Here is a 13,229-nt window from a genome sequence, read left to right on the forward strand (position 1 = left end):
TTTTATCGTTAAGGCAATATTATCTTTAACAGCCTTCTTTTGAAGCCCAAATTCGTGCATACAACTACATTCAGCGCTCCAAGCGGAAATCTGGCGAAAATAAATCGGTGGTACTAATTGTTTGACTTTAAATCAGGGATCTTTAGGTCTATTTTACTCTAACGTTATTGTGTTTCGACGCTCGTATTCTGTCAACATTGTGTGACAGTAAAATCACTAAGTATACAGTAGGATTCATCTCACTCGAGACATTTGGAGCGCTTTGTCGCCGAAAAGTCGCGAGAAACGTTGTCGCACTGATTTTGCTTGGGCTGCAGCTGCATAATCTGTTTGCAATTTGTGAAGAAATAATTTATACATTATGTATATTAGAAGGCTATAAAGACAAGGCAATCCAACCCCTTGCGTGCAATACGAAGACGTTCAAAGAGAAATTGTAAGATACCTACCTATTTCCTTTTGCAAATAATTCATACATGCAATGCAGTGTAGAATCTACACTGCCTGCATAAGAATTCATACTAATATTATAAATGGGAAAGTGTGTCTATCTGCTACGTTTTTACGGCCCTTCGCTCTGGGCTGGTTTCCGCACTTAAACGTTTCCTTCTGTTGCCCGTGGTTTTCACGGCCCATCTGTTTACCTGATTTTTACGTTTAAAACAAAGTTAGCTTACATCCTTGGAACAAAGAATTCCCAAGGGATTTTTAAAAACCGAAATGCATGTGGGCGAATTTGTGGACAACATCTATTATATAGATATATGTATAGTGCATCGTGAAGGCAACTTTTTAACTTAGAAAGTCAAGAGTTCCCACATAATTCTTCAATAACCTAAAATCAAGCGGATGAAGTCGCGGGCATCAACTAGGTAATATGAAATGAACAAAATAAGCTCATACTATGAATTAATACTGTAAATGGATATGTCACAAAAATGTACCTACATAGGTAATAGGTGAAATTATGAATCAACGAGACAATATACTAACCAGAATACATTGAACTCGTGTATTCAACTCGTGTATTGGATATTGGACCTCAATAATAAACAGGATTCCACGACGCAAAATGAGACTTTGATAGAGCTTCAGCAATGCAAGGAAAGTCCACCACTATGGTGTTACAGTGTATCTACATTTTATTTGCAAGACACATGCGCAGTCGCTTTTCACAAGTTTGCCGCTATCGCCCAACAGTAGCTTGCTGACACCCTTAAGCTTCGTGCGTTCGCAATCGAGAGGAAAATACCTCGACTTTTTCCTCCAAGTATAACCGCCGAGTGTTATATGTAAGCATAACAAAGTAGAAAAGCATGCTGATGTGTGTTTAGACTTTAGAGAAATCGAAACTAAAGTTTCTCTTCGAAACTAAGTGTGCGCGTTTTATTGTTCGAGGTAAGTAGCCTCACCTGTAGCTGTCGTATACCTCCCTGGTACCTACACCTGTTGGATATTGCATGACTTGTGTTAAAGTTTGACTGTGTGAATGTAACTAGATTAATAAGTAAACTGTCTGGTGGTGTATTTGGAATGAATATTTCCGTTTTACAGGTGATAAAACTGCAATTCATTTTAGGGCTCGCCATGTTTGAAAATATTTAAAACATTTCCTTCTGAGTTCACTGAAAATAAATAAATTTACCTACTCGTGATTTAAGTACAATGATATTTATAGGTACTTATTGACAAGGAAAAATACATGCAAGTAAATTGAGCGTAACATTTTTGCTCAACGTTAATTAAGTATTACGAAACATAGTATTCTCGTTACAATAGGTATTTTCAAACAAAGATTATTTTAGCCATCGTTAAAACGGATATCACGTTTCCAAGGACTTGTTTTTTGTAATCAGGGCGAATAGTACAAATAGCTCGTGATATTACGGTGTATTTTTAGGGTTCCGTACCTCAAAAGGAAAAACGGAACCCTTATAGGATCACTTTGTTGTCTGTCTGTCTGTCTGTCTGTAGGTAGGTGGGTCTTATAGCTGGTATTAGGGGAAAAATCTGAAAACCGTGAATTTGTGGTTATATCACACAAAAAAATTTAAATTGTGGTCATAAACTAATAATTAGTATTTTCAATTTTCTTAGTAAGATAACTATATCAAGTGGGATATCATATGAAAGGTCTTCACCTGTGCATTCTAAAACAGGTTTTTATTTATTTTTATGCATCATAGTTTTTGAATTATCGTGCAAAATGTCGAAAAAATAAGACTGCAGTACGGAACCCTCATTGCGAGACCCTGACTCGCACTTGGCCGGTTTTTAGTTGTCTATAAACTGAAAAGTTATCACTTTTTGTTTTATCCCCGCCACGCACAGTTCGTGTTTGTTCGGGTTAATCTCAGAAACTAAATGTACGGATTTTCATACAGTTTTAAGCAACAGAAAGAGGCAATTATCTAAAAAAAATATAAGGCTAGGTATAACTTATGAACTTTTGCAAAAATAAGCGACCCCACCGGCAATGATGATAATAAATTGTGAATTAAACCGTAAAAAATTGGGGCGGGTCGCTACTAGATATTTATCTAATCTAATATCTACTTAGTTTAAAATAGCTTCTATAACCTACACCAATTTGGATGAGGTAATAAATAGTTTGACTTCATAAAGTTCAAACATAAAATAATATTATGGATAGTTGATCAATAATATTATTTTAGTCTGTTTATCTGTGTAAAGGTGCGTATTGACTAGGAGCATCTCCCCGATTGCCATTTCGACCTGTGGCGTACTATAACGTAGGAAACGACTTAATTTTAATCTTATTCCGTTATAAACCCCGGACGACACTTAAATCTGATAATCGCATGATAGTCAAGACTTGATATTCGGAGTTATCAAGCTTAACTATCGCTGGATGGCTTCATTATCTAATGGAACTATTGTAATTTGTAGTACACAGTTCAACAATGTTGTTCGTGTTGTGGCTCATTTTATGTTTACACATTATCCCCGAGCTTCAGGTTTATGACAAACTAAAACCTGACATATTGCTGTGCGGTTTTATAATTTTGTAACGGGATTTATATGATGCATTTTGCATTTGTGCACAAATGGGTTGATAAAATACAATTATTAGATTTTAATTAATAGTTATATTGGAACCATTTTGCTAAAATAATAATTATCATCCATACTACTTAATATTATAAATACGAAATGTTCTTTTTGTCTGTGTTCAAGCTTTTCATGGGATATCCGTTTAACCAATTTTGACAAAAATTTGTCTGTATCACGGGGCTGTCAGACTATATTAATTTTATCCTGGGAAATCCAGCACTATCGCCACCACGCTACACCTGACAGAATTCACACAGCTTTGAGTACATTAAGATTGCTCAGGCATGGTGGTTTCCTTACGATGTTTTCCCCCACCGTTAAATCAAGTGATATTTAATTGCTAAAAACGCACAAAACTCCGAAAAGTTAGTCCGGGATGGGTTGATCCTCGGACCCCCGAATAGGAGGCCGATGTCTTAAGCACAAGACTATCGCCGCTTTTAATTGTTCCCTTGTCTCTTTAAAGTAAGTAAGTAAGTTAAGATCTCTTAAAAGTACCTTCATACTCCACTTCATAGTCCAGCGTCGAAACTACATCTGTTTTTTGAGGTTCTAGTTGGAAGGTTATATAAAGAAATTATTACGAGCGGCATTTGTAAAGAAATTAGTATGGTATTTCCGCCTACATAAATATCATTGTAATCTCATTCGTGCACGTTATTCGTTATTCGTTTTTTAAATGGAACACCTACGTTATGCAAATATCATACCTTCGGCTTTGGCTTTTTTAAATTCAAGAAACCATGTTCTGTTTGTGAGTACGAATTAATTTAGTAAATACTTGGCAGTGTAGGTATGCAATATATTCTACGAATTTACGGGTATTCTTTATTATGTGGAGTTATCCAGATTCCAAAAGGTTATCAATTCCTGTTCTCTCCGGAATCTAAATATAAGAAATATTACCTTTATAAATGCTTCGACTGCTTGTATTTTCTTTGTAATAGGTATCTATTTAAACAAAAGACATCGACGTAAAAAATGATATCAATAAAATAGTTTGAGTTAAGAATTTCTATATTTTCATTTTTACGTCTCAAGGAAATATAAAGATTTTTTTCAAATAAACTTTTACGAATGCTTTTGAAAAAATTACCAAAGTTTGATGAAACAAAGTACTTATTACGATATCATCAATCAATACTTATAATAAAACTGTAACAGGTCAAATTCTGTACATTGAAGATATTTTGAAAATTTTTTTTCGAGGGCACTCTATAATCGATACTGAACCCAAAACTGTATTTTTTTTCATTTTTGTCTGTCTGTCTGTCTGTCTGTCTATCTGTCTGTCTGTCTGTCTGTCTGTCTGTATCACGGCCGCGCATCACGCTGAAACTACTGAATGGATTCCAATGAAACTTGGTACGATTTGAGGTCATACTATGAGGAAGGATATAGGATACTTTTTATCCCGAAATTCAGCATGGTTCCCGTAGGAGAGGGGATGAAAGTTAAAATGTATACTGAGTTGTAATTCATTAACGCGTAGTCCGATTTCATTCATTCTTTTTTTGTTAGAAAGGGGATATTTTAAAAATTGTTCCGTAAATATTTCAAGGTAATCGGTTTTTAACCGACTGTCAAAAATGAGGAGGTTCTTTTTTCTACATCGATTTTTTCGAGGTTTCTAGACCGATTTGCAATTTTTTTTTTAAATCAACAAAAAAAACGTTTTCGTGGTGGTCACATAAAAAATTCTGGATTCAACTCCTTAATCCTGATGCTGCAGGGTTACTGCCCGCCTGAGTTATCAAGATTCAGGAAGTGTTCATAGTGAATTCATATTGTAGGTACCAGACTTCAAGTCTCAACTCCTCAACCCTGATGATGTAGGGTACAGCACTCCTAAACTATAATGTTTCAGGAACTGCGGATGATGCAAAATTATTTTAGGTACCAAGCATAGGCTACACCATTGAACTTCGGATCCTAACTCCTCAATCCTGATGCTGCAAAGTACTGAAGTCCTAAATCGTGGGGATATTAGAATTTCTGATAGTGAATTGATATTTTTAAAAAAAATAAAAAATTTGAATCGACTGTTAGGCGGAACGAAGTTCGCAGGGTCAGCTAGTACTTTCTATTTGTAAATCAATCATATCAAATCAAATCAAACACAATCCACGTTTGTATGATTTAGGTACTTAAAACTTGTAAGCATCCATTTAGTTTACACTATAATTTGAAATTCGAATTCGAATTCAAAAAAAGAAATGTCTAATAATAAAAAATGTACAAAATATTTACATTTAATTTAAAGACTAAATAAACTCACGTGTGCAAAGGAAGGAAGCTGCTTTCCATCTGCGAAACATACGCGGAGGAGCATGGCCTAAAATATAACTCAAAAAAGAGTGAATTATTAGTATTTAAGGCACCGAAAATACGGCCACGCCATGTTCCACCCGTATGTCTCGGTGGTGAACCTCTTAAGGTCGTGGATAAGTTTAAATATCTTGGTCATATTGTCACGAGTGACCTAAGAGATGATGAGGATATTGAACGAGAACGCAGGGCGTTGGCGGTAAGAGGCAATATGCTCGCCCGAAGGTTTGCCCGATGCACTGCAGACGTGAAAGTAACCTTATTTAAAGCGTTCTGTCAGTCCTTCTATACCGGTGCACTATGGGTGACATATACACGCCGAGCCTACAGCGCCCTGCGTGTTCAATATAATAACGCTTTTAGGATGCTGTTGAGGTTGCCGTGGCGCTGTAGCGCATCTAAAATGTTTGCAGACGCTCACACCAGTGACTTTTTTGCCATAATGCGCAAAAAAGCGACATCTCTCCTGCAGCGCTTACGTACCAGCGACAACGGCATCCTAAAAGTAATTGCTGCCAGGCCTGACTGTCCCATACTACACCACTGTGTGGCGGTAGCTATTGGGTCAGTAAAATAAAATTAATTGTACCTACCCACTAATGAACTAACAATACTAACTTACTATTTAAGGAAAAATTGTAACTAACATACTAACAAACTATGGATCTATGAAGGTCTGAAATAAACGTTTATTTATTTATTATTTATTTATAATAATTAAATGCGTATGTATGCGTACCTATTTCGGCGTCCACATTTAATTATCCTAATATTTTTTTTATTAATAATTATTATTTTAGGTGTTCCTACGTACACCTGTCATGGTTATACATGCTCGTTTCAATCTTTAATTTTCATTTTGTTATTGTGTATTAAGACTAATTGTTTGTACTTTAATACCTTCTTGCAGCTTGCAGTATAAGGTGCGCAGTTTAAGTGAATTAATTATGTATTTCTTGACTCTTGAATTTGACTCTTAGTTCTTTGTAGTTTTACTTATAATTTATTTGATATACAACCAAAGCCAAATCAAATAAAAGTGCAAAAATAATATAACTACTACATATAGTGGTAAATTAAACTAGTTGGCGATTCAAAAGCACTAATAAAAATATACCTATTCTATTCTATTCTATAATTATATCTTTTATTGTTTTACTAGCTTAATCCTTTCTTAGTGGACACCTACTCTTTACAAAGAACACACACTCCAAATTTCATGTCTCTATGACCAGCGGTTTAGGCTGTGCGTTGATATATAAGTCAGTCAGTCAGCCAGTCAGTCAGGACTTTAAATTTTATCTACAGATTAGAAATATCTTTGTTATCTCGTTTGTAACACTTTTGTAGGCACTCTGTCACTGTCAAATAGACCCGTGGGAGAAAGGATTATAGTCTTAGAGATGACCGTAACATTTACGCATAAACGCTGAAAGGAAATTTGGATGGATAATTTCGAACGGCAATATTATTATTAACCTTCTAAAAGAGGCTTAGGTATCATTTTATGTGCAACAGTGCATATTAACATTGAGAAATAACCTACAAGATTAATTTTGGATTTTAGGTTTAGGTTTAAAGAAGTTTATTCTCATAAAGACAAAGTCACTTACATGAGAACTTAATTCTAAGAATAAAGTTTACAAATATTCGCCATTTAGGTACTCATTCAATGCATTTGTCGAAGTGATTCGCATTACTCATAATGTGAGCAGCTAATTCAGTTTTAAATGCATTGAATGAGTGTACATTTTTTATGTGTGCAGGTATTTGGTTTTAAAGTTTAGCTCCTTCATAGGTAAGGGTTTTTCTGCCATAATTTGTTCTAGTTTTGGGTAGGATAAGGTAACTGGCTCGACGAGTTTTAGTTTTAATTTTTGTAAATGTGATATTTGTGTGGATTGTTTTATTTATAGTTTTCCTAACAAAAATACATGTGTTGTATATATATAACTGATGATGTTCATAATTTTAGTGTCGATGTAAAGTTTTTTAGTATGTGTTCGAAAGGGATATGTGAAAAGAATTTTTATTATTTTATTTTGAGCAGTTTGTAGATGAGCTAATCTTGTCTTGGCAGCACTTCCCCAGACTTCAATCAAGTACATTAAGTGAGGCTTAATTAGTGTATTATAGATAGTGTAACGAAGCTCACGTGGTATAGTTCGTGCTAGATTTCTGATGGACCCAGTCATTGCTGCCAATTTGCTTCTAAGATGTTCAATTTGAGTATTCCAGTTTAAATAATTATCTAATCTTAATCCAAGGTATTTTTCGTTGTGTTTTTGATGTAACGGAGTATTGTCAATTGTAAGAGGTTGATACGATTGAATTAATTTGTTTTTAGCTTTAAAGATTATGTAGGATGTTTTTGAAATATTTATCGTTAGTAGATTATATTTGAACCATGCAGACAAAGTGTTTAAATCTTCTTGAGCTTGACTAATAAGAGTTCCAATAGATGGCCCAAAATAGAACAAACAGGTATCGTCTGCATAGAGAGTTAAATGACCATGCAATCCTAATTCTTGGATGTTGTTAATGTAGACCAAAAAAAGTAACGGGCCTAAAATAGAACCTTGTGGAACACCACATGTTACTGCTAAAGCCTTGCTTTGATGTTCACCTAATTTGACAATTTGTGCTCTTTTTATTTGTGAGATTTTATCATTCATATGATAAACGGCATAGGGCTACTTACTTGTTTCTTTATAAAACGCCGTGCTCGGTACTAAGAAAGGAATGGCCTGCTCGATATTGGAATTCTTACTTCGTCTTATCCTCTCTTATACTATTTTTATCGAGTCTAGTGACTCCCATTATTGCATCAGCATTTGTCTTTGTAAGGCCTGCGATATTTGTTCAAATTATCTCAATATAGAGATTTCAGTTGAAGATTTATTGCTTTTCTATTGTTCACCTCTTTGAGGCTTTGCTAACCTTTTTATCGGGCTTTTATCTTCTATGTACCATATATAAAATGAAGAGCTGACTGACTGACTGATCTATCAACTCACCGCTGAAACTACTGGACGGATCGGGTTAGGCATGCAGATAGCTATTATGACGTAAATATCCGCTACGAAGGAATTTATGAAAATTCAACCCCTAAAGTGGAAAAATAGGGGTTTGAAACTTGTGTAGTCCACGCGGACGCAGTCGCGGGCATAAGCTAGTCGGATATATTTTGGAGAGCGTGCTTCACGATTTTGTTACTCCTTCGCCTTCAATTCGTTTTCTTCCTCAGTTCCTTTTAAATCGCTTGGCGGCATGGCTTTGCCAATAGGGTGGTAACTAGCCACGGCCGAAGTCTTCCACCAGACGAGACCAGAAATTTAGAAATTATAAAATTCCAAATCCTTGCCAGGAATCGAATCTAGGACCTCCCGCTAATAAGAAAGCGCTTATCACTGCGCCAGGGAGGTGTTACTCTGTGTGATAGTTGATAGGTAGCCTTCAAGTGAATGTGTTTATCCTTCAATTAATTATGGCCTTTCTAACAAAGATTTACCGCCGAACCTTCCGGTGGATATAAATTGCAGAACAGAAGTTACTATGGTCTCGTATAGGAAATAACATCAATTATTATCCATTTGCTCCAGTTCTGCTCGTAGAATAACCACCAGCCTCATTAAATATAAAGTACTGAATTATCACGATGGTCGTATCACGTTATGAATAAAGTTTGAAAGCAATTTTTGGATCTGGATTTGTTAATACTCCCAGATAACTCTCCTGTTACCTACAGTATAATAAAATATACATTGCTTTTGTGATTTTGTGTTTTCAACTTTGTATTAGGAACGGATAAACAAAATGGTCGAAATACAAATTTAAATAGTGTTGTATCTTGTACAATGGTACGGAACCGTACGTGTGCGAGTCTTTTCTTTATACCATTGACTGATAAGTCAAGATAAAGCAGAAACAATAGCGATCTCTACTCGTAATACACAATTAAAATACGCTTTGGCATAGATTGTTTGACCTATTTGAAGGTAAGGCAGGTAAAAGAAATGATACAAATAGGTGGCTGTAGATCAAACGATTTGCAAGATTTCATTCCCGGCTATGGGACTGACAGGTGAAGATAAGCTTCGAAGTAAGAAATACTTCTGATCTGACAGTTTTAGTCGAATTATTAAAACAGAGCTGTGCTAGCCCAGTGGACTAACTTTTTGGAGCTATCTATGAGCGTTTTGAGAAACAACGTGACGAAACCTGGATACGAGAACATTAACAGAACTCTGAGAGTTCTCCATAATGTTCTTAAAGATGTGTGAAAACTGCTAATCCGCACTTGGCCAGCGTGGTGGACTATGGCCAAACCCTTCTCATACTGAGAGGACACCCGTGCCCTGTAGAAAGCATGATATGCAATTTTTTTCTTATTATACGACTGGCCAAATAAACGAGTGTAATATTTTCAGAGCTCATGACGTATGTGAGTTGCTCTATTCCACCATAACTTCTAAATGCCTGAACATATTATTTGGATGTATGGGGTATTAGAACCCTTCAATCATCCCGAGTGACACTGGCTGTAACTTTTGAAAAAAAAATCAATATGGTTACTGTATGGCAAAATTTTGAATGCTGTTTTTTACTTTTTAGTCCGTTTTTTGGCCGGGTAATTTTGTTTTTAATTATACGTAGGTACAACTTCTTTAGTGAGTATAAACTATTGTGAGGATTTATAATATTCTTTGAAAGAAATAGTCTTCGTAAAGGGAAATAATGAAGTACGAGTAAGTAATCCATCGTTGACTTCTTTTGTTATGAGTAGTTATTGATGTTTCCCTTTCAGCGTAAACACGGGTGTTATCAGATGTTCCGATACATCACGACTGTCATTCTATCGATGACAATATTTATGCTTTGGTCTTTGTTAATCCATTGCTATAGGATTATTGATACATATTGTCGCCTCCAGTTATATCCATGTATCCATGTCTCTCTCCCTGCGTCGTATTTTTCATTGCTGAAGATCGTGTCCCCTCCCATCCCCTTCTATTAATCATAATAATATAATCGCTGAGTTTTTTTATTTACTACTTATTCCACCCCACCTAGTTGGGCAGACGACATCAAACAAGTCGCAGGTAGCAGCTGGATTCAGGCATAGCAAAACATGGGCGCATGGCGCGTGGCACATAGTTCGGAAAACCGATAGACGTTGGGGTCTCAAGGTGCTGGAATGGTGACGGGAAAGCACGGGTTGATGCGGCAGCCGAAATTGGCCCTAGGTATATTATATTATTATAAATTAGACTACATACACAGCACATACTAATAATACACAAATATATACAGGGTTAAAGGAAAATAGGACACGATTATGTTAAGGGGTTATAGTACAAGACATTAGCTATCAAACAACCCCTAAAGTGCTTATGCGAAAGTGTATCGTTTTCGAGTTATTCATTTTTTTATTTTTTCTTGATAAAGGGGTGTTTGCCACTTTGAAAATTAATAAAAAAAAGGAACAATGTATTTCATCACATTTTTTTTATTTCTTGCTAGTACATATCCTTGTTAATAATAAACTGTTACAAAACAAGAAAAATCTTCAAGCATTTTAAAATTACAGCCCAAAAACTGTACAAGTTTTCGTTTTTTAAATTTAATTCTTTGAATAACTTGCAAATTTTCTGTAAAAATTACTATGGCACTTATCCTGCGGATTATTTTAAAAATATCTACGTTTTGTTAGCTATCCATTGGTACAAAAAAATTATAAAAAAAAATCATAAAATCAAGAAAAAATTACACAACAAAGAGACCAGGTAGAAAATTCTAACAAATGCTATTGCCAAAGAATTAAATCAGAATCAATGTAAAAACGAGTTTAATGCAAAATCGTTAAAGATTATTTTTCAATGAGGTCAAAAGGTAATATAAAATCAGTCAAGTGCGAGTCGGGCTCGCACACGAAGGGTTCCGTACCATCGTACAAGAAATAACACTTTTTAATTTTTTTAATTTTTATGGCGGCCATTTTGTAATTTTTAGTATTTGTTGTTATAACGGCAATAAAAATACACATTCTGTGAAACGGTGATGGGTTATGATGACATATCTCTATAATATACTACATAATTCTGTTTACATAGATGAATAATAGTTCTTCAAACGATTTTTGAAGGTGTTTAAGGATTTCGCTTGACGTATTTCAGCGGGGGGAGAATTCTATCTGCATATTTCAGCCTGATCTGTCCAGTAGTTAGAGCTGTGCGTTGATAGATCCAGTCAGTCAGTAAGTTTTTCCTTAGATATATAGATTTGCTCGTATACCGCTAAACATTTCATCAAGTGTTTTCATAAACAATAAAATATTACTTATATTCTTCAGTGTTTGTCAACGTTTTCGATGTCTGTTATATAATAACAACATCTTTTACGACGAAATTGTTACAAAACCAATTTGAAACACAAAATTACGTTTTCTATAAATAGACCGTAATTCGAGACACGTCTCGTAAGTTTCCACGGTCTATGGAGTTACGTATACTTTTACGAGGAGTGTAATTCGAGCGCGCTCCATACAAACGAAGTTTGATTCTTATTTGAATATGAGATGCTGTCCGCAACCTCGGCCGCGTAATCTTTATTAATTGCGTGAAAACTCTTTGAATTTCATAGTCCGTCTCCGGAATACACGTTAAGTATACTTATTAGTTATTATTATTATCTTTACTAAATTATTTTCCAAACTCGGGCCGTGACAAGGTAACAGACAGGGAGACAGATTCACTTTCGTATGAGTTATAAACCAATCAATGAAATTTTATAGAAAAGCTCAACAAATTAGTAGCTATTGGCTACTTTTGGATAAACATAATTTGGCAAGGTGTTCACGTTTATTTTATCCAACTACCCTCCATTTTCCCTTTGTGCACTTTCGCCTATCTTCGGGGCGCTAAATTGCAACACCCCATGAAGTGAATTATGCATATGCGAGGAACCCCTAAGTGCTTGTGCCAGACTGTTCCTCTCTGCAGAATTATCTAGGTTAATGCAAGAGTCCTTTTAAATCCTCCATGTGGCTTTGATCCGCATGGACACCTAAATTCCTAAATCTAACCCGCATACAGTCCACTAATCTCTCGCCGTTCGCCGTCGTCGATGGTGGAAAGTGGCCTGCGAGTTTACACCACATAAAAGTAATATTTTCATGAAAATAATATTAAGTAGGTACGTAGTTTCAAATCAAAGTTACACGTAACCCCATGTGGTTCACGAGAAGCATATACAACTACTGATGCGAAAAACTTCATGAAACGTGTTAGGACTGTGCTGTTTGAATGTTCTGTAGGTACCTTCAGAAATGCTCCAAACATAAACAACGGAACACTTATGGAATCACCTCGGTGTGTGTTCGTCTGTCACAGGCGTTTTATTTATATTGGACGGGTAAGGGCGGTACGTTCTTTTCTATTTGGCCAAAGTGAAATTCTAGTTATTTCTAACGAGTCATAGAAATCGTTTGTATGAAAAATTGTCTGGAAAAGTGGTTTATTTAATGCCACTAAGCAATTGCAATATCATACATTTAAATGGGATGTTTGCAAGCATGAAATAGACGTGCTTTAAATATTTGACAGCTGAGTAGAGATGCATTTAATCTTCGTAATCACAGTCAAACTAAGTGGGTCGTTAATATTGCACGGCTACGTTACCGTACAGTTGATGGGTAGGTAGGTACTAACTAGCAATGTGGGTGCGTTAAATGTGAGCTACATGACATATCTACCTACGACGACTACTTACTTTTACGTAATATCACCTTCGCCATTTTACTATCAGACCACACGGCATCTATAAAC

At 35.5% G+C, this 13,229-nt stretch overlaps 1 protein-coding gene across 3 annotated transcripts in view; it reads left to right on the forward strand.

Annotated features, from left to right (window-relative positions):
- The first annotated feature begins 1,214 nt into the window (after window positions 1-1,214).
- LOC117991211 (synaptotagmin-15-like) overlaps window positions 1,215-13,229 on the forward strand; it is a 69,121-nt gene continuing 57,106 nt past the window's right edge. For 2 of the 3 annotated variants that reach the window (XM_069504926.1, XM_034978761.2), the window contains exon 1: window positions 1,215-1,398. The gene's annotated coding sequence lies outside the window, so the exon portion shown is untranslated. The remainder of the gene's footprint in view (window positions 1,399-13,229) is intronic. The other variant, XM_069504927.1, reaches the window with a different exon arrangement.

Source organism: Maniola hyperantus, chromosome 19, assembly GCF_902806685.2.
Source record: "Maniola hyperantus chromosome 19, iAphHyp1.2, whole genome shotgun sequence".
In the NCBI taxonomy this organism is placed as follows: domain Eukaryota; kingdom Metazoa; phylum Arthropoda; class Insecta; order Lepidoptera; family Nymphalidae; genus Maniola; species Maniola hyperantus.